The 26,740-nt window shown below is 47.2% G+C and overlaps 1 long non-coding RNA gene and 1 other non-coding gene across 2 annotated transcripts; both read right to left on the minus strand.

Moving 5' to 3' along the window:
- Positions 1–1,679: 1,679 nt before the first annotated feature.
- On the minus strand, positions 1,680–26,740 carry LOC137654349 (uncharacterized). The gene is made up of 2 exons (XR_011046601.1): positions 26,660–26,740; positions 1,680–2,694 (listed from the first exon to the last, which is right to left on the minus strand). It is a non-coding gene; the product is annotated as an uncharacterized lncRNA (long non-coding RNA).
- LOC137654845 (U6 spliceosomal RNA) lies at positions 5,350–5,456 on the minus strand. Its single transcript, XR_011046724.1, has one exon. It is a non-coding gene; the product is annotated as a U6 spliceosomal RNA (small nuclear RNA).

Below are 26,740 nucleotides of genomic sequence, written 5' to 3' on the forward strand. Positions count from 1 at the left end.
CTCGTAAGGAACCTGTGGCTGAGCGGACTCAACCTGCCGAGCGGACTCCAGACTCCGCCGGCTGAGCGGACTTAGTGTGCTAGGTCACCCAACTTGTGAATCCCGAGGGGGTGGTGGAAGGCTCATTTCACTCCATGGAGCCATCAGACAATTACCAAAAAGGCTCTGAAAAGCCTGGAGCACGGCGGGACGAGTGACGTGCACTCTTACGAGTAGCTTGAGGGGTAGACAAATTGAGTAAGGGTGACCTCTTGTGGCAGACAAAGGGTCCACCATAAGGCCTCAGGGGGAGGGGAAGCTCGTAAGGGTGAGCATTCGCAAGGAGCCATGCTCATCCCCCCACTAAAACTTGGGAGAGAACTAGTGTGCAGAAGCTCAATAGGAAGAGGAATTTTGGAGGAAGTTCCGGTTAAAGGCACGAGACCAGTTAGAAGGCACTCCCCTCTTAACAGCTTGGGATGAAGAAGGGCCAAGGCCAGCCCCTGCAGATGTAGATGTGCACTCCCGCTGTCCCCTTAATGTCAAGACCTCCAGAAGCTTTTCCTTAATGAGGGAACCTGAAAGCCCTAAGAAAGGCCACATCCAATGCAAGGCATCAAAAGTGGTTTTCGACTCCCTTTGAGGGGAAGCCACTGCTGCTTCGCTACAGGGTCTTCCTGATCAGAGGGTTGTCAGGGGTTAAAAAGCCATCGATCTTGTCCAATTGACCTCTAAAGGAAGCTGAAAGGGGAGAGGCAAGTGGTTGAGTACTAGCCCCAGGAGAAAGATGTCAGGATTTCTTTGACTTCAAGGAAGAATACCTTTTAGACTACTACTTCCTGCATCCATTGCACCAGTACCGCTGGGAGGATGGCCCCTGCCGACAGAGCAAGGAGAAGCCTCCATGCAGGAGTGCCGTCTGCATGAAGGGCAAAATTGGAGAGGATTCATCTCCTAGTGACATAAAAGGTGCTGCAAGAGCAGCCTGTTATGCCAAAACAAACCAGCATGATTGCAGTCCTCAAACTATAAGCACACCTGTAAAGAAAAAGATAAGTTAATACACCCACTTCATAGATAAATAAACCGGGAGAGAGAGAGACATGAATGTCTACACTCAACCGCAGCAAAATCACTCAGAAACTGGGCAAGCGTGTGAGCAGGAGAGTTGGTCTAACCTCGGCTAACTAGCGGAGGGTCATTGACACCTTGCGTTAAAGTTTTTATGGCTAAATCAGCTTGTGCTGAATCACCTCTCCTACATAAAGAACGAAGGTTTGTATTTAAATATGCAGGAAGAAATTACGGTTATTTAGAAACATACAAGTCAAAATCATCAATTAATATTTTTTACGTCTAGTATATTTATGTTAACAGCACTTGTACATGTGTCAATTGCTAGAATATGATAAGGTAAAAATTCAATGATAGTTGCAACTAATTACATGACAGTGTTGAAAGAGATAAAATGGTGTACATAGAGAAAAAATGAAATAATATTCATTGTTAAAGTAATTAGTTGTAGGTTATTTTCACATGCAATTTATGTACTATAATATACAGATTGTAGTGTGAATTAGAACCTATTGCTAAAAGAAAGTAATTACAATAATATGTTTCTCTTTAGCCACACATTTAGATAACTTTACACAATTCTCCAAATGATATAATCTAGAAATATGTTAAGAGGTTCAGAGGAAATGGACATTTGATTTAACAGATAGTTAATGAAAATTAAAAACATGAGCAGCAACTTCTAGGGAAAAGGTCTTTCCTTATTCAAATTTTTTTGTTCTTAATTGCTTTTTAATGTTCAGCGTCCTCATTTTTTCAAAAAGAAATTACAATAGCCTACAATTAAAATCAATCCATTTAACATTACCTATAATTCTGGCTAATTATTTCAAGAATGTAATAGGAATCCATTATCATTAGGTATATTTGTATTTGCCAACTGAACGTATGATTGTGCTTGCTGAACATCAGATAACTAAGAAATTGCAATCTAAATTTTGATAAATTAAAAAGCTCATTACTGTTGATCTGGACCAATTTACAAGTTAAATTTGGTGCTTAGAAATTACTAGAAAAATTCAGTGTCACATTGATGCATAGAATTGAAAGCTGAAATAAATTTACTTTACATGAACTAACTTTGTTGTGATTAAGAATGAATAAAATACTTTCTACTAGATTGAATAAAAGTTAATAGCTTTTACAATTAAGTTCAAGGCTTTCAGAAATAAACACACTTTGATAAACAAATTTCTGGTAATATCATTGTTGTAAAAATCTATATTACCTACTTACTGTCACTTCACTCTATTGAACCTAACATGGAGATTAACATAACCCCTAAATTCTCAATAACTAGTCAACTGAGCATTTCAAGATACTGGATCTGTAATAACGTAATTATGTTTCCCGTAAGAGTATCATGATGCTCTAGAAAAGATGGAGGATAGATTGCCTGCTTCAATTGAGACAATTTACTGGTGCTCCTTTAGGAATCAAAACTTAATCGAATCGATTATTTTTCTTCTCCAGCATCACTTTGGATTGTTTTTTTTTTTTTTTTTTTTTTTTTCTGCGGCAAATCCCTGATTATTTACTGCTGCTCATCTTGATGAATAAGATTATTTGCAGTTTAATATCCTGTTCTCGGCAGGAAGGTGTACATGTAGATACCTTTTTCTTCTGTTTAATGATTCTAATCTGAAAAGTAAATCAAGTTGTTAATTGTAAATATATATCAGTCCTATTCAAATATTTTACTGTGCACTTCAATATCAAGATCATAGTTTTAGTAAAACTGTCTGCATGATAAACTATAGATATAAAATATTTTAGTGTATTAAACACAAAACTTTAGTTAATGCCCAACTAGACATATCCATAATATTTATAACATGGAAAAGTATTAGCCCCTAAACTCTAACAAGGAATTACATTACTACAATAGACGGATGACCGGTCTCTGGTAATCCACAGATAAGCTGAATTCCAACATGTTCCTTCAATTTTCTTAGAAATACGCAATAAATTATAATCCTCTGAATACAATATTCTACCTTACACCACAGAGGATATCTGGTCAAACACACACACAACACTCATAAAATGTCTATAAAAAATTATGTATAAATTCAGAGCAAAAATAGGATTCACTGACACGGTAAGTTTCAGGTGTAAAATATTACTTGGTATACAAGTGTACAGTGCTTTGAACGTGAATAAAGAGGGGTGCTTTCACACTCCTAAAAAGAGAGAGAGAGAGAGAGAGAGAGAGAGAGAGAGAGAGAGAGAGAGAGAGAGAGAGAGAGACCTGCAACCTCTTGAATTTATCATGCGAATGTATCATTCTCATAATTGAAATGCCATACTAAATTTTCAGCATATATTGCATGGATCCTCCATAAACTAACTACAGCTATCCTAACATATTAATTACTGGTAATTCATCTAAGAGGATTTTCTGGTTTAATTTCAATCAATGAACCAGCTTGTTCTACCCATCTTCACCATTTTACTAATCTTAAACTATAAAATTAACCAATCGCACAAAATGACTCATTAACCGTGTCTCGATTAGTTCATTAAGGAGCTTATTCAACGTTATTGGTTTTGACTTACTGGGTATACTTCACCCATGTACTAACCTAAGCAACGCTATTAAACTGAGTACCTGATCTTACTGGAGTCATGTCTTTAATGTTAATAAACAGAACAACAATGAATGTCTTTTGTCAATGATTAACCAATGTTACCTTAAATCAATGACATATATATCCAACTTTATTTATTAATTACATAATTCTTATTCTGCCTTCGTCCCTTGCCAACCTATTATTGTCTATTCGAAATTACCATTTTTTACATATAACAAATTCATTATTATTTTAACTATCGTGTGTTTACATCACCAAATCTTTGGCAAGAGTCGGCATGACTAACAACTGCAAGCTCCTAGTATTTAGTGCTTTGTATGAATCCAAGTTTCAGGTTATATTCTGTATCTAATATCCCTTACTTAATAAAATAGCTAGTGTATATATATATATATATATATATATATATATATATATATATATATATATATATATATATATATATATATATATATTATATTATATATATATAAATATATATATATATATATATATATATATATATATATATATATATATATATATATATATATATATATATATATTTCTTTCTGGTCACCCCGATGCGGATTGTCAAACTTATAATTATTCGGTCTCTCCCTGTCTTTTGAGTAAGGGGAGAGTTACTAGTCATACCATGATGAGAAGGGGTACCATGAGAGCTAGACTCTGAAACCACAACTGCCATGTTTTAGTTAAGAAAAGTTGAATTTATGTGCGTGCAAATGACACTTATGCATACCTAAATTTTTAGGAGTCATTATGGACGGGTCACTACACTAGTAAAGCAATTGAATAACAAACAATAGCTTAGGTTAAGCCATCTATCCTACAACCAAAAGAATGTTAACTTTACCTCTAAAGAGCAAAGCTCTTCTTAGGATCAATGGAGAAAGCTCATCGCTCAGCCTTAAAGTCAAGTCTTTAAGCTGAAAGTAGATGATATTGCCCCTCCAGAGGAGCTCTCAAAATGTATACAGAGTTTGGAAGACTTTTCCTCAGAGAGGGGAGACCACCCACACGAAATCTTCCCTCTAAGAGGTTCCTTGCTCACTTTAGCCTCCGACATGCGAATTTCATACATTAAAGTAACTCATACAGTATGCTGGAGACAGGTCTCATCCCCCTTCATTTCTGAGCTTCTTGCTAATACCCAGAATCCCCCTCCATTGTTATCTTTCTACTGTGGTTCTGCCACTTACCCACACCACCAAATCACCAGTCAAAAGATGGCAAAAGTGTTGGAGTGAAAAGAGAGCCGCTTGAAGACTCAGTACCTTGAAATAGGATCGAGGTACCTGGTTAGTTCTTTGTAATGACTCTAGGGATTGCAGCAGGTGCGCAGCCGTCTCTTTATGACATCTCCGTGAACCAAGCAAGATTTGGTGCATGTGTTAGCAGGGGGAGTCATTGACAGGGTTCGTCCTGTATGGCATCATTCCAGATCATGACTGGTACCCTCTACTATCAGAACTACTGACAGTGGGATTGCTGTTTTGTGACCAGTGTCTCTACAGTTACTATGGAAGGAACTGAAGGTGGAGACAACAATTTTGAACGAGACATTCCAGGGAGGCTGGATCTTCCAGCCCCTTTTGCTAAAGCTATGCTGGCAGATGGAGCTGTTAAAGGGGAGGTGAGCTGCCTCTCAAGAATACTAGTGTGTCCTGAGGAGTGAAGACTTCCCACAAAGTTACAGTCTATAATTGTGAAACACTTTAGTATTTTACATGCCATCCTTGCTCAGGGGCCATGCTAAGCTTGTCTGTACCATTACAATTTTGTTATAAATACCGTTGAAGCAGGTACCTTGCCCCTCTTTACTGGCCCATGTCAGTTACACCTCTGACCCTGTCTGCTCTTAAATGGTTGTTGTTACCCGATTGTCCTTTGGTTCGGAGTCAACCCCAATAGTTGGACTGTGATGAAGGAGCCCATAATTGCCGTTCGTGCTTGTCTTTACTATCTGTCCCAAGGCTTTTTCGGGTGTAACGTGCAGGGAGCAAAGCCAGGGTTGGGCTTGCAGGTTGACCTTTATGAGGGGGTGCAAGGTGCCAACATCTAGGTGGGGAACAGCTTGTGACAGCTATAATCTTTATGCCTAGGTGCAACCACTAAATCGGCTCTCTGCCTGCAAGGCTCAAAATTACCAGATCGAGCATTCTCACAGAAATCCTTTTTATTCTTCATAACTAAACAAACCTGAGTTCTAGTACCTGATTAGGAGCAATTGTAGGTTATTTTCCTCATCTTCACTATCTAACCCCAGTCCTTCTCTCACATTGTATTTGTAAGGCAAAAAAATGAGAGGGCTAGTCGTGCTACTTCCATGGGAGACCGATCTAGCAGGCAGGTAAGAGGATATGCAATCAATTGCAATCTGGTGAGAGGGTACAAAATGGATCATAAGCAACCACCTGAGCAGTTCGAGTTCCAAATTATTATTATGTACTTGTGTGATGGCACTCTCTCAATAAAGCTCAAACACCTAGTAGTGTATCTAGTATAACTCTAATGGAAGAGCAAACTGGAGATGGAGGTACTGTAAGAGTGAGCAATCGCTAACAGGTTAGTGATGATGAACAAAAACGGGTAACAGTCCAAACAATGCTTACATAGCAAGCATCTGTGGTCACGTTCCAAAAGATGCTGGCATCGTGGTCACTTTACAAAAGATGCCCCATCGCGGTCCCGTTCCAAAAGATGCTCGCATCGTGGTCACATTCTAATAGATACTCGCATTGTGGTCACGTTCCAATAGATGCTCGCATCGTGGTAACGTTCCAAAATATGCTCACATCGTGGTGACAATCCTTAAGATGCTCCCATCGTGGTTACGTTCCAAAAGATGCTTGCAATGTGGTAACGTTCCAAAAGATGCTCGCATTGTGATAATGATCCAAAAGGTGCTCGCATTGTGGTAATGTTCCAAAAGATGCGCGCATTGTGATGTCATTCCACGAAAAGGGTACTCACTATAGTAAGCAAGAGAGGTTTTGTTCCAAAGAGGATCACCGTCATGAGCTACTGAGGAGAAGGCAACACCTAATCTTTAGGAGACAATCTAAAGGTGATTCCCTAGATGATTAATGTTCCAATGATGGTTTGGTTCAGTGTTTTATCGTTGTCCCTACCATAGACAACATACATAAGGGGCAATTTGTAATTTTCAACATAGGAGATTCATCTTGGTAATCTCGATCGCTTATGCATCTGTGGGCGAGAGTCTAATGCCAAAACTTTGTCAATCTCACCGGAGTGCTTTCCTTGCATTAATCAAAAGTCTTGAACAGAGCTGAAGAGGCACAGAATAAAAGTGCTTGCGTGTGTTTGTATTATCTATCCCATGTATACCTGGGATTAAGGGAGGTGAGAGCACATCAACAGTATAAGCTCACATATCAACCGGTGAGTGAGGTTGTTTGCAAATAGATAGGATTGCACCAGCATATGACTGTTCTTAAGTTAGATGAATGATTGCAAACAAATAGGCATAACCAATGCAAATACCAAAAATAAAATGAACACCCCCTGCAGAAGTGCTCTATCCATAGAAGAACATTTTAGACAAGCTTGCGAGTGTGTGCGAATGATTGCAAGCAGGTGAGAGGGTGTGCGAATGACTGCAAGGAGGTGAGAGGGTGTGCAAATGATTGCAACTAAGTGAGAGGATGTGCAATCTATCCCAAGCAGGCGAGAGGGTGTGCAATCTATCCTAAGCAGGTGAGAGGGTGTGCGATCTATCGCAAGCGGGTGAGAGGGTGTGCGATCTATCGCAAGCGGGTGAGAGGGTGTGCGATCTATCGCAAGCGGGTGAGAGGGTGTGCGATCTATCGCAAGCGGGTGAGAGGGTGTGCGATCAATCACAAGCGGGTGAGAGGGTGTGCGATCAATCACAAGCAGGTGAGAGGGTGTGCGATCTATCGCAAGTGGGTGAGAGGGTGTGCGATCAATTACAAGCAGGTGAGAGGGTGTGCGATCAATCGCAAGCAGGTGAGAGGGTGTGCAATCAATTGCAAGCAGGCGAGAGAGTGTGTGATCAATCGTAAAAAGGCAGGAGGGTGCACTATCAATCGCTAGCAGGTGATAGGATGCATGATTGATCGACTAGGGGAAAAAGAAGGGCAGTAGCCATTTTCTTCCACCAGGCAGCGTGTATGAAGTGAACTGACAACATGCCTGCGACAGAGTTAACTTGTGAGGACCAAACAGATGACCCCTATGCAGTAGTAGTAGTTTACCTCTATTCTATAAGTGTCATAATATGGGCTGAATGTGCGTGGAAGTTGCACCCTTACAAGTTTCTTTATCAACTCCCCTCTGTCTGTCAGGCAAGGAGGGTGCTCCAAATGAGTGTGCTTCTGTCATTACTGTATCACTGGTTTTTCAATAATTGAATGCGAGCCTGTAATTGCGATCAATCATTCAGGATATAAAGAATAGATGATAAGTGTGCTAGTGTGAGCGCACTGTTGAGAGTGGGCTATTGTATGCACATATCAGGATCCTGCCGAGTACCTAATGTCTGGCAATGCAAGGTTTTCCAATCTAGTCGGAGAAGGTTGTACACGTGACGCACGCTTGAGACATATTGCTAGAGATTGTGAGCATCGAACATGGGAGGATTACAGTCTGCATTTCATGTAGGAGTACTTGTTTCTATCAATACCATTTTCTTTCCAAACTCATAAGGAGTTGGACAATCAGGGAAGTCTAACTTAGGATGACATATTAGCTGACTACTTGAGTTCAGACCCAAGGACAATGTCATAAGATGCTGAAATTAATTCTCCTTTTAGATCAAGTTGAAAGGCCTAGCAGTGTTGTAAATAGGAATAAGTGTCCCAAACTTGAATAAAATCCTAAAGCTAAGCTTGAAGAAACACTGATAGCACATGTTATTTGGTAGCAAGAATCAAAGTAACAGCAGACTTTTAGCTGTGCTTGAATCAATTCTCACATTAAAGGATGAAAGTTTGCATTCTGGTAGAAACAAGCGTAGTCCACCATGATCGAATGATAGACAAGCATAAATTGCATCAAAACCAGCTAGAAAAATACAAAGCTCAAGCGTGTCATGAGAAACTTGGGCTTTGGGTAGGGAAAACAGTGAAAGACCGAGATGCAATGCCAATACATATAAACCACACCCATAAAAACCAGCGGGAAAAATACATGGCTGAAATGTGTCATGAGAAACCTGGACTTTGGGTGATGAAAACAGTGAAAGACTGGGGTGCAATACATCTAAACCATGCTCACCTAACATAGCCTAAGGTGCCAGGTGGTCATCCTCATAGATTGCAGTCTTCACACTCTGCAACATGACAAATTCGTAGATATGTATTTTTCCTAACTATACAAACCTTAGCTATTTAATAGGGGTATTACTTTTGGCGTAGCTGAAATGACGAGCCATTAAAATTTAACGAGGGTTTACTACCCACACCGCTAGTTAGCGGGGGTGGGGGACAGTAGCTTGCTAACCCCCACCCACCCCCTCACACACACCTGTGCTTGAGCTCACTTTGCTTGGAGGTAGGACTTCAAGGGGGATAGGGCTGGGGGGCAAGTTTGATTAAATAGCTAAGGTTTGTATAGTTAGGAAAAATACAAATTATCTACGAATTTGTCATTTGTTCTGTAACTGAAATACAAACCACGCTATTTAATAGGGGTGACTCACCCATTAGGAAGGGTGGACGTCCCAACCAGTACTGGCTTTTTGGCTTTGCCCGGGGACTCGTTATTTGAATGTGTCAGCACCCCAAAAAAAAAAAGGAGTCCCTGCACCTCGCTAGAACCTTGCTATGCAAGGACTGCGGCCTACGCAAGCTGTGTGTGAAGGTATAACGAAGTGTGACTCGTCCTAGGAAGTTGTTCTGAAGTACTTTAGATGGAAACTTGTAGACTAGGACTTTCCCAATACCACATCGTCAGGGTATGGGGACGTGACAGTATTAACTTAATACTAGGAACACAAAGGACCATTGTTTACCTGCAGTGGTTTGAGGTCAGCTATGCAGAGAACCCAGGATGCTGCTTTCCCCAAGAGAGGGGATGATGAAGAAAAGAATAAGGGCCAGTCAAACCTTTTCATTCATGCAGACTAAAACCGGGTAACAATGCCCTCAACCTTCTGCTACTTGTCCAATAAGGGGCTTGAGGTTTTAAACCAGCTGTTGTGCAGCCACCACAGGACTGATAAGAGAACGTATCGAGCCTCCTGTGGGTCACATCTTGCAGGTAGTGGGCTGTGAAGGTTGTCTGACGCTTCCACACCCCAGCTTGAAGAATCTGCGTCACTGAAAAATTTCTTTTGAAGGCCAGGGACGTAGCTATGCCCCTGACATCATGTGCTCTAGGGCGACGTGACGGAGGAGGATCTGGATTCAAGGCCAGATGAATTACCCTACGAATCCATGCAGAGATGTTATTCTTGGTGACCCTCCTCTTAGTCCTTCTGTGCTGACGAATAATGCTGGCACATGAGGACGAACTGCAGCTGTTCTTTCAAGGTATAGCCTCAAACTCCTTACAGGGCATAGTAAGTGACGGTCTGGGTCATCTGTTACAGAACGGAGACTAGAAATCCGGAAGGAGTCGAACCGAGGACCCGCTACTCCAGGATTCTGAGTCTTAGCAATACACTCAGGGACGAAGCTAAACGTTACCTCCCCGCATCCCCTTGAATGGGCGATGTCATACGAGAGACAATGAAGTTCGCTAACACGCTTGCCCGAAGCCAAAGCTAGCAGGAACACCGTGTTCCAGGTTAGGTGGCGATCTGATGCCTGGCGTAATGGTTCATAGGGAGGTCTCTTAAGAGACCTGAGAACTCGAACCACGTTCCATGGAGGAGGTCTCACTTCCGACTGAGGGCAGGTAAGTTCATAACTACGTATGAGTAGAGAAAGTTCTAGCGATGAAGAAATGTCCATTCCTTTCAGCCTGAAAGCTAGACTTAAGGCTGAGCAATAGCCTTTCACTGCTGAGACTGAAAGGCGCATTTTTTCCCGCAAATACACGAGGAACTCCACTATTGTTAGAATGGTGGCATCGAGTGGAAAGATACCCCTTCCACGACACCAACCACAGAAGACTTTCCACTTTGCCTGGTAGACTGCTGCGGATGACTTTCTCAGATGTCCAGACATCCTGACAGCAACTTGCTGCAAAAATCCTCTCTCAGCGAGGAGATGCTGGATAGTCTTCAGGCGTGAAGTCATAGCGAAGCTACGGCTTTGTGGAAGATGTTGGCATGTGGTTGTCTGAGCAGATTGTGCCGTGGAGGGAGTTCTCTCGGTAGCTCCGTTAGGAGTTGCAGAAGCTCCGGAAGACCATTCCGCGTGATGCCATAGCGGAGCTATGAGGGTCATTGAGAGATTGACCGATGTTCTACCCTTGTTGAGCACCCTCCTCATCAGAGAGAACGGGGGAAACGCGTAAATGTCGATGTTGTCCCACCGTTGTTGGAAAGCATCTTGCCAGAGAGCCTTGGGGTCTGGGACTGGGGAGCAGTACAGCGGAAGCTTGAATTTCAGGGCTGTTGCGAATAGATCCACAGTCGGAGAACCCCACAAAGTCGGGACTTTGTTGGCTACTAGATGATCCAAAGACCACTCGGTACTCACTATCTGAGACGCTCTGTTCAGATTGTCGGCGAGCACATTCCTCTTGCCTGGAATGAAGCGTGCCGCTAGTGGGATCGAGTAGATTTCGGCCCATCTCAGTATCTCTACTGCTAGATGGGTTAGCTGCTGCGAAAAGGTACCTCCTTGTTTGTTGATGTAAGCCACTACTGTGGTATTGTCGCTCATCACCGCCACAGAGTGACCAGCCAGGTATTGTTGTAACCGCTGAAGGGCCAGGAAGACGGCCTTCATCTCTAGGAGATTTATATGGAGGTACTTTTCTGATTCTGACCACAGGCCTGAGGTCGTGTGGTGCAGTACGTGGGCCCCCCCACCCTTTCTTTGAAGCGTCCGAAAACAGCATCAAATCCGGGGGGAGGACGAGAAGATCCACTCCTCTTCGTAGGTTCTCGTCTGTCACCCACCACTGGAGGTCCGTCCGTTCCGCAGGTCCCATAGGGATCAGGATGTCCAGGGAATCGTAACCTTGATTCCACCGGGACTTGAGTCACCACTGGAGGGATCTCATCCTGAGGTGACCATTGGGAACTAGACGAGCCAATGATAAAAGGTGACCGAGGAGACGTAACCACGATTGGGCTGGAAGTTCTTCTCGTCTGAGAAAAGGGCTTGCGACCTTCCTCAGCCTTGCTATCCTGTCGTCTGATGGGAAGGTTTGGAGATTGGTGTCTATAACCATGCCCAGATATACCAGTCTTTCAGTGGGGAGCAGAGAGGACTTCGAGATTTACCATGATCCCCAGATCCTGGCAAAGTCTCAGAAGTTTGTCCCGGTGTTGAAGAAGGGATGACAACGAGTCTGCTAGAATCAAGCAGTCATCCAAATAACGGAAGAGACGGATGCCGATCCTGTGTGTCCACGAAGATATTAGGGTGAACACTGGTGAAAACCTGTGGTGCTGTGGAGAGACCGAAACACAGCACCTTGAACTGGTACTCTTTGTTGTCTAGGCTGAATTTTAAGTACTTCCTTGAAGACTGATGGACTGGGATCTGGAAGTACGCGTCCTTTAGATTCAGTGTACACATGAAGTCATGCGGTCTCACTGCTAGTCTGACCGTGTCTGCAGTCTCCATGCTGAACAGAGTTTGTTTGACAAACTTGTTCAGGGCTGAGAGGTCGATGACTGGTCTCCAGCCTCCAGACGCCTTCTTTACAAGAAAGAGTCGACTGAAGAAGCCTGGGGACCCGTCGAGGACCTCTTGGAGAGCGCCCTTCTTCAACAGGGTCTGGACTTCTGCCCGAAGGGCTTGCCCCCTTGCTGATCCCATGGCAAGGGAGCTCAATGACACTGGCTTCGTCGTCAGGAGATGTAGAGATGTTGTGAACGGGACGCGATATCCCTGACTGATTACAGAAATCGTCCAGGAATCGGCCCCAAGTTACTGCCACCTGTCTTCGCAACTTCTTAGGCATCCCCCCCATTGGTGGACATACAGGGGGACTGTCAATCCTAGCGTTTGCGGCCTCGGCTGCTCCCTCTAGGATTCTTACCTCCTCTGGAGGACTTTTTGCCTTTCCTATCCTTGACAGGAAAGGGCTTAGACACCACTGTCTTCGCTGCTGCCGTTGGTTTTGTGGTCTTGGTCGGACGGGCCTGCTGGGGTGCTGGAGGCTTATAGGGCTTAGATGTCAAAGCCCTATGAAGGAGGGAGTCTTGGTGAGACTTCCTCCACCTCTCAGCGGCCTGTTCCACATCCTTAGGCTCAAACAGGTTCGTTCCTTCTAAGGAAGAATTCCTGAGCCTATTGATCTCGGTGCTAGGGACCTTCTGATGGAACCTCTCTGCCACCGCATCCCGACGTTTCAGGATGGTGTTTGCCCACAAGTTTAAGACTTGGTGGGCCAGAAACTCGATCGTGCGAGTGCCTGAGAGGAGGAACGTCTCCATAGCTTTCCTGGTACGTTCTTTGGAGAAATCCTCTGAGGCGGCCGTGAGCGCCCTTGCGCTAACTTGGGAGCCTCCTGGGCGACGCGCTGAGATGAAGCAATGCGAGGGTGCGTTGGTGAGCGCGTGGGCACTGGAGCTGGAACCGCGCGTGGGCGCGTCGCACGTCTCCCCAGATGGGCGCGCCGAGTCCATAGGAACATGTGGGCGCCTGTGCGCCAGCTTAGATGCCTCCTGGACTGAGCGCGACGAAGCAGAAACTGGAGGGCGCTGAGGCGCTGGAGGGCGCGTGAGCGCAGGGGGCCGCTGGGGCACCGGTGGACGCGTATGCGCAGGTGAGCGCAGGAGCGCCGTGTCAGGAACTGGGCGCATATGGGCAGGTGAGCTATCTCAGGAACTGCTGATGGGCGTGATGGCGCAGGTGTCCTCTGAGGCACCGGTGGGCGCGTATGTGCAGGTAAGCGCTGGAGCGCCGTATCAGGAACTGGGCGCGTATGCACAGGTGAGCACTGACGCGCTACCTCAGGAACTGCTGGAGGGCGCCGAAGGGCGTGGGCGCGCAGGGGGACCCTGGCACGTAACAGGAACGGAGGCGCGAACGCCTGAGGGTGAGAGCCGAGGCGCTGAGTCAGGAACAGCAGCAACATCGGCAGGCGAGCGCTCAGGCGGTGCCTAGCGCTTGAGGGCAAGAGGCGCAGTTTTGCGCTCAAGCCCCTTCAGCCCCAAAGGGCTAGGAGACTGCGCAGTGGCAGTATCAGGTGGCGCGTCACACGCATCAGGAACTCTGGAAGTGGATGGTCTGGGCGACAGGTCACAATGTCCCGAAGGACGACCATCCTCCGAAGGGGATCGCGAACGATCCCTGGAGAGGTCTAGGTTAGTAGCTGGCCGGACAGGAGAATAGCGAGTCGTCTCCTCCGCAGAGGACTGCGACGACGAGCCGAAGAGGCGCTTCTTAACCCCTTTGAAAGGGGAAGGAAGGCCTCTACGGCGAAGGGGAGGACAAGCCTTCCACCTTATACGCCCACAAGGGGCCGTGGAATCAGCAAGCTGACCATCGATGGGCCTCCGAAGAGGAGTCTCTGTTAGTGAACTCCCCCGAGAGGGAGAAACACCGGCAGAAGAGACCGTGGGACTTAGCTCCTCACTCGTAGGATGTTCGGAGGGGGAGTCTATGCCTTCAGCTACCTCAGCCACAGGAATGGGCGTTTGGCTAGACCCACGAGATGTTTCCGTCACCACAACGTTAACCACAGACAGAGGATCTATCTCCGCTGAAGTTGGCGATTGTTTGACGGCCGCACCCAGTTTGATCATGTCAAACAGAGCTTCCTTGGAGGGCGAACCCTGTAGCCCCAAGGAAGCCCAAAGCTGCAAAGATCATTATTAGACACAAATTCCTCCTCCGGGGGAGGAAGGGCAGCTGCCTCGCTATGGTAGGCAACTACCTCTCCCTCACCCCGGGATCGGTTAACAGCACTGCGGTTTACGCTACCACTCGCCGGCCTCTCGGGAGAGGCCGCTCGAGGAGGAAAGGGCGACGGAAGAAGAGGTCTTGGGATTTTCTCTTCCGATAAACCTCCGAAGGACAAAGATCCATTTTAGCCTTCTTCTTGCGTCGCCGGGCAAACCTCTCCCACTGGGAGGTAGACCACTCCCTACACTCAATACAAACGTTAGACCTATCACACCGTTGGCCCGTACACTGAGGGCATAAGGAGTGAGAATCCGTGTCCAAGGCCAACATAAAGGTACCACAAGGGCGGCCAGAAAATCCTGGGCACGTACGCATGATGAGAAATAGAGGCCAACTTCACACACACTGAAAAGAGAAAGCAAACAAAATTATGGCAGTCAAAAACGAGGAGAGCGCAGACACGTCTGACGTCTCTCTGAACCAAAAGTAAAGTGAGCCTTTCACCAGTGTGTGTGAGGGGGTGGGGGGGGGGGATTAGCTAGCTACCCCTCCCTACCCCCCGCTAACTAGCGGCGGGGTAGGAAACCCTCGTTAAAACTTTAATGGCTCGTCATTCAGCTACGCCGAAATAATTATCCCATGTAAATAGCGTGGTTTGTATTTCAGTTACGGAACAAAAATGCTTTAATTTTTCGTGTATTTATTATGTGTCACAGAGAATGAAGTATAAAGAAAAGGTTAGTTTTACCAACCTTTATCAATTCCCCAGTATATTTTTCCAGCCTAAAACCCACGGTTCACAATGGGTAGTCCTCCTTTGCTATACCTTCATTAATTTGCGACAGTTTAACCCTTTTACCCCCAAAGGACGTACTGGTACGTTTCACAAAACTCATCCCTTTACCCCCATGGACGTACCGGTACGTTCTTGCAAAAAATGACAAATTCATAGATTTGTATTTTTCTTAACCATACAAACCTTAGCTATTTACATTGGGTTTACCTTTTAGCGCAGCTGAAATGATGAGCCAATAGTTTTAACGAGGGATAATTACCCGCGCGCTAGTTAGCGGGTGGTAGGGGAAGGGTAGCTTGCTACCCCTCCCCCCCCCACACACTGGTGACTTGCTTCACTTCACTTAGAGGTAAGACTTGACTTGGGGGTCAGGGATGGCGGGCACATATGTGTAAATAGCTAAGGTTTGTATGGTTAGGAAAAATACAAATTATCTTCGAATTTGTCATTTGTTCCGTAACCGAAATACAAACCACGCTATTTACATTGGGTGACTTACCCCTCAGGAAGGGTGGAAAGTCCCCAGCCTTACTGACTTCGGCTTGCCCGGGGGCTCGATCCCTCAGTGAGCAGCACTAGAGAGAGGGAGCCCCTGTACCTCACAAGTTCCTAGCATCGCTAGGAACGAGTGGCCTACATAAGCAGTGTGTGGAGGAGTGTGTGACTCGTCCTATGAAGTTGACCTTGAGACCTTCAGATAGGAATTCTAGGATAGGAGGTTCCCAATACCACCTCGTCAGGGTATGGGAGACGCAACAGTATTAAGCTTAATACTAGGAGCACAAAGAAGCATGGGTTACCTGCAGAGGTTGAGGTCAGCTATGCGAGGACCAGGATGCTGCTTCCCCAAGAGAGGGGAGAATGAAGAAAGAAGTAAGGGTCAGACATACTCTTTCATTCACGCAGACTAGGACCGGGTAACAACACCCTCAACCTACTGCTACTTGTCCAAAAAGGAGCCTGAGGTTAGACCAGCTGTTGTGCAGCCACCACAGGGCCAATAGAAAACGTATCGAGGCTCCTGTGGGTCACGTCTTGCAGGGAGTGGGCTGTGAAGGTCGTTTGACGCTTCCAAACCCCAGCTTGAAGTACCTGCGTCACAGAGAAGTTTCTCTTGAAGGCCAGGGATGTAGCAATACCCGACATCGTGGGCCCGAGGGCGACGTGACGGAGGAGGGTCAGGATTCAGGGCATGGTGGATAACCCTTCGAATCCAAGCTGAGATGGTGTTCCTGGTGACCCTCCTCCTAGTCCTGCCTGTGCTCACAAACAAAGCTCGCACTTGAGGACGGACTGCAGCCGTTCTCTTCAAGTAGTGCCTCAGACACCTCACTGGACACAGTAGCAGCTGGTCTGGGTCGCTTGTTACAGAACGGAGACTCGCGATCCTGAAAGAGTTGAACCGAGGATCCGGCACTCCAGGATTCTGAGTCTTGGCAACAAACTCGGGGACGAACCTGAACGTTACCTCCCCCCATCCCCTTGAATGGGCGATGTCGTACGAGACCATGAAGTTCACTAACCCGCTTGGCCGAAGCCAAAGCGAGTAGGAAAGCCGTCTTCCAAGACAGGTGGCGATCGGAGGCCGGGTGTAATGGCTCGAAGGGAGGTCTCTTAAAGAGACCTGAGGACTCGAACCACGTTCCAAGGAGGAGGTCTCACTTCCGACTAGGGGCAGGTAAGCTCATAGCTACGTATGAGTAAAGAGAGTTCTAGCGATGAAGAAATATCCACGCCCTTCAGTCTGAAGGCCAAGCTTGAGGCTGAGCGATAGCCTTTCACTGCCGAGACAGAAAGGCGCATTTCTTCCCGCAGATAAACGAGGAAGTCCGCTATTGCTGGAATAGTGGCATCGAGTGGAGAGATACCCCTTCCACAACACCAACCACAAAAGACTCTCTACTTTGCTTGGTAGACTCCCTCAGAGGACCTTCGCAGGTGCCGAGACATTCTCTCCGCAACCTGTTGCGAAAAGCCTCTCTCCGCGAGGAGACACTGGATTGTCTCCAGGCGTGAAGCCGAAGCGAGGCTACGGCCCTGTGAGGGACGCCGGAGTGGGGTTGTCTGAGAAGCTCGTGTCGTGGAGGAAGCTCCCTCGGGAGCTCCGTCAGGAGCTGCAGAAGGTCCGGAAACCATTCCGCGTGATGCCATAGCGGAGCTACCAGAGTCATCGAACAGTTGACCGATAGTCTGGTCCTGTTGAGCACCCTTCTCATCAGACAGAACGGTGGGAAGGCGTACACGTCGATGTTGTCCCACCGTTGCTGGAAAGCATCTTGCCAGAGTGCCTTGGGGTCCGGGACTGGGGTGCAGTACAGGGGCAGCTTAAGTTCAAAGCTGTCGCGAACAAGTCCACAGTCAGGGAACCCCACAAAGTCAGGACTTTGCTGGCTATCTAAGGATCCAAAGACCACTCGGTACTCACTATTTGCGAGGCCCTGCTCAGACTGTCGGCGAGCACATTAATCTTGCCAGGAATTAAGCGAGCTGATAGTGTTATTGAGTGGGTTTCGGTCCACCTCAGAGTCTCTACTGCAGGATGGGATAGCTGCTGCGAAAAAGTGCCTCCCTGCTTGTTGATATAAGCCACTACCGTGGTGTTGTCGCTCATCACCACCACGGAGTGACCCGCCAGGGACCGCTGGAACTGCTGAAGAGCCAGAAAGATGGCCTTCAATTCTAGCAGGTTGATGTGTAGGCACTTTTCTGATTCTGACCAAAGGACTGAGCCCCTCTGGTTCAGAACGTGCGTCGCCCACCCTTCTTTTGACGCGTCCAAAAACAGAGTCAATTCCGGGGGGAGGACGAGAAGACTCACTCCCTTCCGCAGGTTCTCGTCGACCAGCCACTACCGCAAGTCCGTCTGTTCCAGAGACCCCATTGGGATCAGAATGTCCGGGGAATCGGATCCTTGATTCCACCAGGACTTGAGCCGCCATTGAAGGGATCTCATCCTGAGGCGGCTGTTTGGAACCAGACGAGCCAGGGAGGATAGGTGACCTAAGAGACGCAACCACAATTGGGCGGGGAGTTCTTCTCGCCTGAGGAAGGGTTCCGCCACCCTCCTCAGCCTTGCTATCCGGTCGTCTGATGGAAAGGCTTTGTGGAGATTGGTGTCTATTAGCATGCCTAGATAAACCAGTCGTTGGGACGGCTGCAGAGAGGACTTCTCAAGGTTTACCACGATCCCCAGATCCTGGCAAAGATCCAGAAGCCTGTCTCGGTGCCGAAGAAGGGTCGACTCCGAGTCTGCTAGGATCAGCCAATCGTCCAGATAACGAAGGAGACGAATGCCGTTCCTGTGCGTCCAAGATGAAATCAGGGTGAACACTCTGGTGAACACCTGAGGAGCTGTGGAGAGACCGAAACACAGCACCTTGAACTGGTAGATCTTGTCGTCTAGGCAAAATCTCAGGTACTGTACTTCCTGGAAGACGGATGGATTGGGATCTGGAAGTACGCGTCCTTTAGATCCAGTGTGCACATGAAGTCTTGTGGTCTCACCGCAAGTCTGACCGTGTCTGCTGTCTCCATGCTGAACCGGGTTTGCTTGACAAACCCGTTCAGAGCTGAGAGGTCGATGACGGGTCTCCAGCCTCCAGAAGCCTTCTTTACAAGAAAGAGTCAACTGAAGAAGCCTGGGGAGCCGTCAACGACCTCCTGGAGAGTCAACTGAAGAAGCCAGGGGAGCCGTCAACGACCTCCTGGAGAGCACCCTTCTCGAGCATGGTCTCGACTTCGGCCTGAAGGGCCAGCCCCTTTGCCGATCCCGTGGCATAGGAGCTCAACGACACTGGATTCGCTGTCAGGGGAGGTCGAGATGTTGGGAACGAGATGAGATAGCCTTGGCCGATCACTGAGACCGTCCAAGCATCGGCCCCGTGTTGCTGCCACCTGCGGACGCAACGCTGAAGGCATCCCCCCACAGGTGGACACGCAGGGGGACTGCCACCCCTAGGGCTTGCGGCCGCCACCCCTAGGAGTCTTGCCTCCCCTGGAGGACTTACTGCCCCTCTTGACCTTGGCTGGAAAGGGCTGGGGCTTAGACACCACCTTCTTAACTGCCGGTGCCTGCTTTGGAGCCTTACGAGGCTGTTGCTGCTGTTGTGGCGGGGCTGGAGGCTTATAGGGCCGAGTTGTAAGGGCCCTATGGAGGAGGGAGTCCGTGCTGGATTTCCTCCACCTCTCAGCCGTTCGCTCCATGTCTTGAGGCTCAAACAGGTTCTCCCCCAGAAGGGAAGCATGTCGGAGCCTACACACATCCACGGCGGGGACCTTCGGATGGAATCTCTCGGACACAGCATCGCGGCGCTTCAACACCGAGTTGGCCCACAGGGTGGTAACCTGGTGCGCCAAAAACTCGATGGAGCGGGTGCCGGAGAGCAAGAAGGTCTCCAGGGCCTTCCTATTGGTCTCCTTGGACAAGTCCTCCGATCGCAATAGGATGCCCAGAGATCCTAGCCAAAAGTCCAGCCACGAAGTGGCCTGCATGGCACACTTAGCGACCTTCTCGTGGCTAAGGATCTCTGCCGCCGAGAACGACACCTGCCGGGCAGAGAGTTTCTCAAGGGTAACTCCCTTCGCCAGCTCCTCCACAGAGTGATGGAGAGGAAGAGCGAGGTTAGGCTCACCCAGAATCTCGAAATACCTCCTCTGCTGAAGACGAGGAGGAGGGATGAGCTTGTTCCCGGCAGTGGAACGACTGGAGGAGGCAAGAAGCGCGAGCTGAGCGTTGGCCCTAGCTCTGGCACTCTTCAGACCCTGAGACCAGGGCAGAGCCGCACTGGACTTCGGGGCCTTCCGAACGTCAAACACTTCATCCAAGATCATGTCTTTGCCTTTACGGGGGGCGATGACTGGATCCATAAGCCCGTTAAGTTGCCTTATCAGGCTTAGGACCTGCCAGAAGGCATGTTTGGATTCCTGCTGTTCTCCTCCCTGCAGGCTGGCAGCTAAGTCTCCTGCCCCAGGGATCTCTTCCTGGGGTGAAACGTGGACATTCCCCCGGGTAGTCGTGGGTTCCGACCTCTTGGGAACCAACTTCGCCCTGGGGGAAGTCACCACGAAGTCCACTCCTCTCTTTCTCTTCAGCGTAGGAGAGACAGCCGTTGGTTTGTTACCCTGGTCGGCGAGTGCTGGTTTCATAACCCTCACTAACGCCCGCGCCAGAGGAGCAAACCAAGTCTGTTGCTCCAAGGACACAGAGTCCGAAATCCTCACTAAAGGGAAAGGGATCGGGCGATCCTTTGGAGTGGACACCACAGTACCTGCCTGAAAAGAAGGTGGGGAAGAATGATGTACTAACCTCTCCTCAGTAGTATCCTTGTCCTGCACTACCAACCTGTGTTTGGGTGGAGGCGATCCCGAGCATTGTCTAGGAACACGTGTTCCTGCTGCTACCACCGGCTGTGGAATTCTCCACGAACGATGGTCGCGCAGGCGAGTGGGCGCGGGGGTGGCCAGGCGAATGAGCGCGTGTCCGAGGCGGCGAACGCAAGCGTTGGCGCGATGGCGAGGAAACGCGCTGCCGCGTGGGTGAGGAAGACCGCTGGCGATGTGGATCAACAGGCGATCGGTGATGAGCTGGTGAGCACTGACGCGCAGGTAGGCGATGGCGCATTGGCGAGTGATAGCGAGCAGCATGCGCCGGTGAGCGATAGCGACCAGCATGCGCCGGTGAGCGATAGCGACCAGCATGCGCCGGTGAGCGATAGCGACCAGCATGCGCCGGTGAGCGATAGCGACCAGCATGCGCCGGTGAGCGATAGCGACCAGCATGCGCCGGTGAGCGATAGCGACCAGCATGCGCCGGTGAGCGATAGCAAGCTAGTAGCTGGCGCTATGGCGAGCTAGTAGCTGGCGCTATGGTGAACCATGTCCCTTCAGAACCTCCGGCTGACGAAACGGAGAACGTTGGCGCGCATAATGTAACACACGCGGGCGGTCCGGAGATCGCCGAGAAACAGGTGATCGCTGACGCGTAGAACGCTAGTGAATAGGTGATACCAAAATCGCCTGTGCGTGCTGACGAGCAGGTGAACGCTGGCGCGTAGGCGATCGTTGACGCGTGGGAGAACGCTGGCGAATAGGCAATACTAAAATCGCCTGTGCGCGCTGGCGAGCAGGTGAACGCTGGCGAGCAGGTGATTGCTGGCGCGTAGGTGATCGCTGGCGAGCAGGAGGTCGACGCGTGAGATCCTGTGAAAGGACAGGTGGCGCGGCGCGTTCACGAGCAGGAACAGGAAGATCGCTGGCGCGTTGGCGAACATGTGCTTTTGACACACGCTGAACGATGTTGCGTAGCCACAGGATCAGAAGACTGATGGAGAGCAGGGAGCTCAGCAGGAACTGTAGGATGGTCAGAGACCACTTGGCGATGATCCTCAAATGAGAGTTGACGCTCAGAAGAGAGCTGACGAGGAGGAGAGCGCTGGCGAGGAGGGAGAACATCAGGAGAGCGCCGACGAGCAGGAGAGCGCTGACGATCAGGAAAGCGCTGACGAGCAGGAGAGCGCCTGTGCGCTAGCACTGCTCGTGGAAGGGAAGAATCCCTTTGCCCCGAAGGGACCGTTGCCCGTCGGGTGACGAGTTCTCCAGAAGGTGAAGATCTGGCAGGAGTTGGTGAACGGTCTGCAGAGAGGTCCAAGGGAGACGGAACTGTAGGTTGAGGCTGACGAGGAGAGTCCCCTTCGGAGGAAGAAGATCCAAAAAGGCGCCTCTTAACCCCCTTGTAAGGGGAAGGGAGGCCCTTGCGACGTAGGGGACGGTGAGCCTTACAGCGGAGGCGGCCCCTGGGAAGATCGTCGGGACCATCGGTCCTCCGAAGGGAGTCTCAGTCAAAGCACTTCCCTTAGAAGGAAGCTGAGCAGCAGCAGAGACCGAAGGACTCACTTCCCCCTTCGAAGGATGTACGGAAGGGGGAGGAGAGCCCTCAGCACCATCATCCTCAACAGCACCTGCGGAGGATTGTCCAGCCACGTCGGAGGCCTCTGCCACCACGACGTCGACGATACACAGAGGGTCTACCTCTGCTACCGCCGGCGACTGCTTAACAGCGGCCCCCAACGAGACAAGGTCAATAAAGGCTACCCTGGGGGGCAAGCCCTTAAGCCCCAGGGACGACCAAATCTGCAAAAGATCATCATTAGTTAAAGCATTATCAATAACCTCCCCGGAGGAGGAGGGGGAACCGCCTCGCTATGGGAGGCGACGCCCTCTCCCCCCACCCAAGGTCGGGAAACAGAACTAGGGCCTGCGCTACCACTCGGCCGACTCTCCTTAGGAGCCGGACGAGGGGGAGCTTCGGAGGAGGTTTGGGCGGCGGAAGAAGAATCCCGAGAACCTTCCTCCTTCAAGGCAAACCCCGAAGGAGAACGGTCTCTCCTGGACTTCTTCATACGCCGGCGGCCAAACCTCTCCCACTGGGAGGCAGACCACTCCCCGCACTCACGGCACATGTTCTCCTGGTCACACCGTCAGCCCCGACATTGAGGGCAAAGGGTGTGAGAGTCCGTAGCTACGTCCGACATAAAGGTCCCACATGGACGACCGGCAACACCAGGGCATGTACGCATTGTAAAATAATAATAATGAAGGTCAACTCCCAACCAACACACACGCTGTAGAAAGAAAAAGCAGAAAAATTAAAGGCTGTAACGAGGACGATAAACAGACACGTCTGATCACCGCCGAGCCAAAAGTGAAGTGAAACAAGTCACCGGTGTGTGGGGGGGAGGGGTAGCAAGCTACCCTTCCCCTACCCCCGCTAACTAGCGCAGGGGTAATTAACCCTCGTTAAAACAATTGGCTCGTCATTTCAGCTGCGCTAAAAGGTAAACCCAATGTAAATAGCGTGGTTTGTATTTCGGTTACGGAACAAACTGCTATTTATATATATATATATTTTTTTTTTTTGCATATTTTTGATATTTTTTTCAGAAACTTCAGGCATTTTTCAAGAGAATGAGACTAACCTGACCTCTCTATGACAAAAATTAAGGCTGTTAGAGCAATTTAAATAAATTATATTGCAAAACGTGCTTGAAAAAATAATAACCCCTGGGAGTAAAGGGTTGGAAAGTTCCAAATAGCCTGGGGGTAAAAGGGTTAAAAGGTCATTTCCGAAAAAAAAGAGGATTTTTATATAAATCCCCATTTCTTTACTAGTAAAGCCTTTCCTGTGTTGTTTTAAAATAATATCTTCAGTTTTAGTTGCTTAACTGTCATTTACTCCCTAACACTGGTAAGAATGGTTTGATGTTTCAGCAATATCATCAATGTCATTTATAGAGAAGTAAAATAGTGTATCATCTGCAAATAGTTTAAACTTCACTTCATGCATCTGTAACACTTTTGATACATCTATAGTATTCAGTAGATACATAAGATTGGACCTATAACACCTGGGAAATTAAGAGAAAACACAGGGCAACATTTGTAAGAGACAAAAAAAATGAACTACATTAAATGATTTGGTTTTAATGAATTTGACCATTTCCACAGCAAACAGGCTCCTCTACCATTAAGGACCCGTCTCCCCCTTCCCTAAGGACACAGATGGGAACCTGGGATTTTGGGTGTGCAAAAACAGGACAAAACGTGATTATTCAACACTTTTGAGATTTTTAAAAGGGTACAGAACATAACAAACCCAGCTAACCTAACAGTACCCAGGTCACAACCCATACCCAGTGGAGGGCAAGGCCACGGAGCCGCCATCACAGGTCACAAAACGTGATCATCTAACACTCTTGAGGTTTGTAAAAGGGTACAGAACCTAACAAACCTAACCTAGTAGTTCCCAGGTTACAACCCCTAGCCGGGGGTAAAGAACCCGGAGCCACTTCCCAGGTCCCAAACCTGGTTATTTAACGCTAGTGAGATTAGTACAGGGCACAGAACCTAACAAACCAACCTATCCTAACCTAGTAGTTCCAAGGTTACAAAACCTAGCCGGGGAGGAAGCCCTGGGAGCACCCTTCCCAGGTCACAAAATGTATCATGATTATTTAACACTAGATATTTGTAAAAGGGTACAGAACCTAACAAACCGACCTAACCAAGTAGTTAACGGGTCACAAGCCCTAGCGGACACACCTTCCCAGATCACAAACTTAAGGTAAATCACAAATAAATCCTCACATTATGATAAATTAATCACAAATAATTCCTTACCTTATGATTGACACCTACATCTCTTTTCTTTGTCTTGGCAATCTTTACTGAAGTATTGCATTAGTAAAGTTTGTCCCGTGTATTTCTATAATAACAAGTTTCGAAAGAGATTGTACTTTCCTCATGTCTTTTCGTCACTAAGGCATTCCTGTTGTAGTTGATCTTACAAATAGCTTCACGGCACTCGCAACACTTTTCCTTAAGAATTAAATTATGCCTTTGAGCATATTCAACCACTAGTTCAATACCACCACTAGAAAAATAATTATAAAATTCTTCATAACCAACATTGCACTACACTCTCCCCGTAGGAGTTGGGATTTTGTCAAAATTAACGCCAGCAGGGCCAGCCACTGCCTTTGCCATAGCTACCATAAATAAGGATACTAGTGGACATTAAGGTAACTTTATTACACCACAGAAATGCTAGTAAAACATGGTTTTCGACTAAAGTCGTTCATAATTGGTTATAAAACCATCAAGTAATTATAATGTCAAAGCTCTCACCCAATAAACTGCAATTGGAACTGCTTGTTTGCGTAAAAAAGTGAGATAAAGGGATCATTAAAAGTAAACATCGTCGTGGAGGAATATTCTCTCCCGACTTAGGAAAAAAAATCAAGGTAAAATCATATCAACCTCATTTAATTTCACCTCGTTCAATCTCATAAAAACTATAGTTTTCCTATAGCTTAACACATGTTCTTTCAATATACAGTAGGTGATTATATTTCTTTATATCAAGTTTGATATGCTTCGGAAGCTTGACGGAGAATCCCCATATTTTGTGCAATTTTTCGTGAATTTAGTGTGCATCTCAAGGATATTGTAAACAGAAGAAAAAGTGAGTTTTATCATTATTCATAGATACATCAGTAAATTTTCCCCACACGAAACCCGTGGTTCCCACTGGGGGTCCCACATTCACGTAGTATATATAGTGTATATCTCGACTATTTATTTGCGATGGGAATTAAGGTCAATTTCGAAAAAAACGTAAGTCTTTCTGTATTAACCCCAATTTTTTTAACAGTAAAGTTGGTCCCGTGTTTTATAATAATACAGGACTCCCCGGGGATAGGCCCTACTCATCTGTTTAATGGCTCATATAATGAATTAATTTTCAATCAGTACACAATAGTTTCTGTCAACCAATTAGTCTTTTAGATACTTAATCATTTGATCTTCAATACCAATGGGCTGTAAATCATTTAGAATCAGTTCATGCACAACTGTATCAATACCAGGTGCAGCACCAAGATCAAGTAATATCAAGAAAACACATTTGTTGTAATAAATATTTCCAACATGTCATTCACAATAAAACAAAGCTGTCTACGTAAATATGATTTTCTGAATGCTGACTGTTTGGATTTTTTAAAGTGACCATTTAGTTGTTCAAGAATTCCATTTTCTAGGGATTTGAAATAAAGGATAGATTCGAAATAAGTCTGTAATGATTAAAATCCTGATAATCTAAAGCACCTTTCAGAAAATAGACAATGGGAGCCTTTGTATATCAGAAGCCAGTTACTCCGGCGTGTATTAAAAATGGACATCAACTAACTTAACCTTTCCCCCTAAACTAACCTACAACCCATGTCATTACCTACCAGGGGGTGGGGGGTGCCTAACAGCCCCCTCCGATCCCCTTACACTGCTGTATTCTAACCCAGCCATAATAATACATACATGTGGCCGCTATCATACATACAACCCTATTTCAGTATCCTACCCGTCATACTTTAATTTTATAATTCGAAATAAAAAATATGTATTCCCAGATTAGTTACAACTGAAAAACAATTATTGGAGCATCCTCTGAACCACTGTCCTCTAAATTGTTTATCGGCTCTATACCCAATTAAAATGGCATTTGGACATACAAAGTTATGTTGTTGCTAAAATGTCTTGGCCTATGATGACTGCCGGCTGAAAAGGGAGAAGGCCTACCAAAATTACACACTACACATTTTTTCATTTCAAATTTGAAAAGTAACTCTAATGACACCTTATTATACCTGACCTGATACCCAAATCAACAGTACCAGCTTTTGTGAAATTGTATAACGTTTAATTACCTAAACTGTCGTAAAAAACAGATGATATGTTTTCTTCGTCCTCCTCCTCCATCAACAGTCGACAGCGTTACCGTAGTGTTG

This window comes from Palaemon carinicauda, chromosome 15 (genome assembly GCF_036898095.1).
Source record: "Palaemon carinicauda isolate YSFRI2023 chromosome 15, ASM3689809v2, whole genome shotgun sequence".
In the NCBI taxonomy this organism is placed as follows: domain Eukaryota; kingdom Metazoa; phylum Arthropoda; class Malacostraca; order Decapoda; family Palaemonidae; genus Palaemon; species Palaemon carinicauda.